Genomic DNA, 5,394 nt, shown 5'->3' with positions numbered 1-5,394 from the left:
TCTAAAGTTGTAGAAGATTTTCGAGTGTAAGAATCAACAATATATGTGTGTGTACGTAAACGCTAGTGTAGCTTTGTATTGTTAGGTATACTGAATTTTTGAGAAACTCTTCACATGCCTATAAATAAAACCAACGCAATGCGCTTAAAAACACTATCTATTATTGGTTTGCTATAGTTAGTATACTATAAACCTCGGAAGCTATACTTGTGATTAACGCTTATTAATCGAGACACTTCAGATATTTGACCAGGAACATTTATAAATTTTGAACATTACAAACCATTTAACTTCAGTCAATTCAGACATTAGTACTTTTACGAAAACATTATCTAACGTCACCGATAGGAAAAATTGGCATGCGATCAGTGAAGACTATAGAGCTAGCTAGCTCCCTACTAAATGAATTGTACCTACATCAACTCGAAATTAAGTCACTCATCGTGAACCCTCGATAAAATATCAAGGAAGTTCCAGACTAGAAAGAAGACTTTGTATTGCTTGTAAGTTTGTGGAGCTTTTATATATAAATCATTGTTTGTAGTAGCTGTTTGTAATAACTGTTATTGCAAATTGTATTATTGTTACTACATTAAAACATATTTGTATAAAACAAAGAAAACCGTGTGTGTATCAATCTTGTTGTCAAATATGATAAATTGGATATAAATCAGCATTTATTTAACTACTAGATCCAAAATACAATTAAACTCCGTTTTAGGCTATTTGAAATTGCAATACTACCATAATAATTTGGGGGTTCGTGTCCGGGATCTGAATCAGAGACAAAATTCAATCTACATTAAAATTTATATCATAATTCAATATATATCTATCAGTGCCAACAAGATTTTATCATGCATGATTATCAAGATTTTCTTCAATCACCCTCCCTCGAACAACTAGAAAGATATAACAAAAATTAATTCTAGTTTTAGAACTAGAAGTTAAGAGATCAATGAGAAAAAAATGAAATAAGAAAGAGTATTAGCAAAATACTAGTCGATGATGATTTGTTGCCTGAGGAAGCATTAAAGGAATACTCTAGTGTCTCCACTATCCAACTGGGGTTGAGTGATAAAGTTAGAGATCTAGCTAAAACTCAAACAAATCGAGCTTGAAAAAGCTCGTATCGAAGCCAAAAAAGTGAAAGAACAAGCTCGCATCGAAGCCACATAAGAGAAAGAACAAGCTCATATCGAAGCTGAAAGAGAAAATAAACGTCTCGTGGCCGAAAAAGAAATTAGGCTGAAATAAATGAAAATTATACTCGACTCCGATCGACCAAGGCAAAATGACAACATTGAACTTAATCGATATGTTAAAGTACCACCATTTAATGAAGATGAAGTTGATAATTATTTTCAACATTTTGAGAAGGTTGCTCAAACCATGGAATGGCCCATCGAAAAATGGTTATTATTATTACAAAGTGTCTTGACTGGTGAAGCACAAGAAGCTTATGCCGCTCTCTCTATAGAAGACTGTACGAATTATGAGAAGGTTAAAGCAGCTATTTTCAAAGAATACGATTTAGTACCAGTGACTTATCTCCAATTGTTTCGAGGTTATCGCAAGCAAGAGAATCACACTTATATGGAATTTGCCCACGAAAAAGAGGTTTATTTTAATCGAAAGTGCAATTCTATGCATATTGGCAACAGTTTAGAGAAACTATACGAGAGGCTATTGAAATTCTAATACGTAACAAAACGAACTTTATTAAAAATTATATTTAAAAAATAGGTGGTAGAAGTAAAGCACCAATTCGCCACAGGTCAATAGCCGATTAGCAACATATGGCAAGTGTAATTTGTGCCAAACTCATATACTGAGTAGAAAGAAAAATCTAAAATGTTTGTTTGTTATGAATTTTGCACAAAGCTACACGAGGGCCATCTGCGCTAGCCGACCTTAATTCAGCAGTGAAAGACTAGAGGGAAGGCAGCTAGTCATCACAACCAACCGCCTACTCTTGGGCTACTCTTTTATCAATAAGTACTGGGATTGACCGCCACATTATAACGCACTTACGGCTAAAAGGGCGAGCACGTTTGGTGGGTGGAGATTCGAAACCGCAGATTGCGATTCGAGCGCTCTAAAATGGGAAGTTCAGAGTAATTAGTATGACGTGTAAAAGAAAAGTAAAAAATGAGAATTTACTTAAAAATTTCTTTTGAAATTAAAAATTAAAACTTATGCAATAGTAAAATTTGGACTATAAACCACGTTAAGATGCCACTTTTATAGTCATGCATTGATAATAAAGCTAATTTAATATTGAATGTAATTCTGTATAAACGTCGTGACTTGCGCACTTTGACCCCCATCACAGTACACTTAGGGGTAACTCGCATAGTCAAGGTCATTATATGACATGCCCATTAGTATATACAAAATCGTTTTAATATAACGTACACACCTCGCAGTAGCCTAGTACTTAATCTGCGGGGTTACGATGCTGAAATTGGGTTTCGATACCCGTGGTACAGATAGCCAGTTGTGTAGCTTTGTGTTGAACAACAACCAAACAAAACCAAAATAATGCACACTACTCTTTATACACGAAGAAGTGTATATTACATTATCTGCCCCCTGGTGGCTCGATCTGATTTCGATATTTGTGGTGGGCAAAAATACAGTGTTCTTCCTTTTCTTATGACATCTGTGTCTTTTAGCATTTCATTTATACCATTTGTATTATTAGAAGCGGAATATTTACCAAACGTGATAAGAGACTTTTTAAAAATTTTCTTTAGTCCAAAAATAATAGCAATAAAGTTTTTTATAGTAAAAAAAAAATTGCTACGAAGGTTTTCACTTTAGTAAGTCATTCTGTTTACAAACACAGTCACGTAGCTTTTCGTCTAAATGTAACGATTTGCCTTAATTTTGTCGATAAAAAAAAAATTGTATTATCGAAATATCCAAATTCTTTGTAACTAGCCAAAAACGACTTTTATTCTGCTCACGCAAGAGCTAATTTATAATAATTATGGTTTATTTTAGCTGCAAGATATAATACTGACAGCACAAAATAAAGTAATTGCCTTCACAATGTGTATGCTAACTTTATCGGCACAGCTTCAAGTGTAGGATAATAAGAGACATTTTTATATTATCTCGGCTTTCTTTAAATTTCTTGATGTGCTTTAAAAAACAACAACAAAGAAACACGAGCTGTTTCTTTCCTGTTATACTTATAAGGTATAAGTTCTCGATAGCACGTTCAATTATTAAGTTCTAGATTCGTTTAGAAATACTCTATGATATAAGAAGAGGACCTACGGTTTAAATCTTTAAATCTTCTTGACAAACTAAAACGTTTTTCTAGTCCAAATTAGGTGGTCTCAGGTACGAAATGACTAAGATGATAAATTGGGAAGAACTCCAAAGGTGCCCTCAATATGATTACTAAGTTATCATGTTGTATATATGTATATATTTGAAGCGGAACACTTTAGAAAATGCCCCACTAACCTAAATGAGTCTGCTCAATTTTTCAACAAATTATGCCACAAAGACCGAATAACTTTGCTTGAAGTAATTTTCTGAAACCCTCTATCCACTTACATGTGTTAAAAAAAGATCAGATAAAGTCTAGCAAAATAGAAGTATAGAAGGAAAAAGTGCAACACCCTGCTGTTTAAACACCTACATTAAATGACATATTAGCTGCATAAGGGTTATGTTTCAATATAGAAAACTTGATTATATATAAATGAATTTCATCATCCTCTCATAATATTCCAAATTTAAAAATATTTATTGTTAGCATAAGTTTCTTGAAGATTGAAGTCAAGTGATAATTCAGAACGTAAACACAATATTATTTTACATAGCTTGTTTGTTTGTTATCAAGTGCAATGCTGAACAACAGGTTATCTGGGCTGTGCTACAGCAGGGATAGAACCCCGTATTGGGAAAATATAAACTATGAATCTTATCGCTGAGTCACCGAGTTATCAACTTAAATAAAATATAGATACATTCACAGTCAACAGAACCAGAGAATGTTTACTTTTATACTTTATCAGCTGTATTCTTAAGTTACTTATTGGGTGACGAGAGTTCAGGAAAGCATTAAGACTTTTTTATATGTTAGTATGAGAAATGAACAAAGAAAAACTAGTCTTGATTAATACCACCAGTTTCTGAAATATTAAATGACTAAATCATTTAAATTGTATTCTTGTTTGAAATCATTTGTTGAATCCTGCAAAAACTAAAATGAAAATGCCAGAAAGATCATAGTTATTTATGAAACTAAATCCAAAATTAGTAAACAAGGCAAAGGAAAATCACCAATTTAAAAAGTTGCTGATCAGTATATAAGGTGAGTATTGTTTGTCAAACATAAAATATCTCAGATGAAGAACTTTTTTATTAATTAGAAACTTTCAAGAATACCAAAAGGATTTCTTTGTTTGTTTTTAAATAAGCACAAAGCTACATAATTGGCTATTTGTGCTCTTCCCACCACGGGTATCGAAACCCGGTTCCTAACGATGTAAGTCCGCAGACACACCGCTATACCACTGGGGGCTACCGAAAAGAATAGGTTTTGTTTTCTTGACAATTGTTTTCTTGTGTATAATGTTGAAATAATAAATAGATATACACACAGTACTAAAATAGATACATAATCAAAAACATTTGAAACACTTCAAAACACAGGTTTTATTCAGTTTACCGTTGGTGAGTAAATGGTATTCGCTCAAAATATTTAAACAAATACTGAAATACATAAATTATTGACGTACCTGAATATCTTGAATAAGAACGCTTTGAAATTTTGAAATACAGAAATTGTTACTATTGGTTTCTTAAAAGGTGTAAACTTCAGTTACAGAGTTGACTCTTCTTTCACTAAAGCACGGGTAGGAACGTACAAAGTTATCATCAAGTCATTCACTAGAGGGAAGTTTCAGTTGTCTTTTTTTATATACCGAGAATGGTGTTCATAAGTATAAGTTATCTATCAAATGAGGACAAGAGGAAAACACTAAATACGCCATGAGCTTTACATTTAAACTTGGCAAACAATGAAGGACAGACGTCAGAGGTTTTCCCCAAGCAGTTTCACAACAACACAGCTAGTGTTTCACATCAATCTTACAAGCTATTAACTATGCAACATCCCTCATATATTTTCATAAAGTACAGGGTATATGAAAATTATTTGACGCATTACAAATGTTACGTATTAGAATTTCAAATGGTCTGAAATTGAGTTAAGTGATAATTTAAATTTAGTAGTTAAATTGTACTTTGGATTTAGTATTTAAACATATGCCAATATATCTCCAATTTATGATATTTGCCAACAAGATTGATACACACAGTTTTCTTTTTAACACAAATACGTTTAAATATACACATAACAATACAATT

The 5,394-nt window shown here is 32.5% G+C and overlaps 1 protein-coding gene across 2 annotated transcripts in view; it reads right to left on the bottom strand.

Moving 5' to 3' along the window:
• Positions 1-5,394, bottom strand: part of LOC106474242 (delta(9)-fatty-acid desaturase fat-6-like) — a 29,388-nt gene that overhangs the window by 10,769 nt on the left and 13,225 nt on the right. Inside the window, exon 1 of one of the 2 annotated variants that reach the window (XM_013934930.2) lies at positions 4,764-4,988. The exons of the other annotated variant lie outside the window; for it this stretch is intronic. The gene's annotated coding sequence lies outside the window, so the exon portion shown is untranslated. Of the gene's footprint in view, positions 1-4,763; positions 4,989-5,394 lie in introns of those variants that run through there. 2 annotated transcript variants of the gene reach the window in all.

This window comes from Limulus polyphemus, unplaced genomic scaffold (genome assembly GCF_000517525.1).
Source record: "Limulus polyphemus unplaced genomic scaffold, Limulus_polyphemus-2.1.2 Scaffold6984, whole genome shotgun sequence".
Taxonomy (NCBI): Eukaryota; Metazoa; Arthropoda; class Merostomata; order Xiphosura; family Limulidae; genus Limulus; species Limulus polyphemus.
The sequence above is the reverse complement of the archived record's forward strand: the minus strand, read 5'-3'. Positions and strand labels throughout refer to the sequence as shown.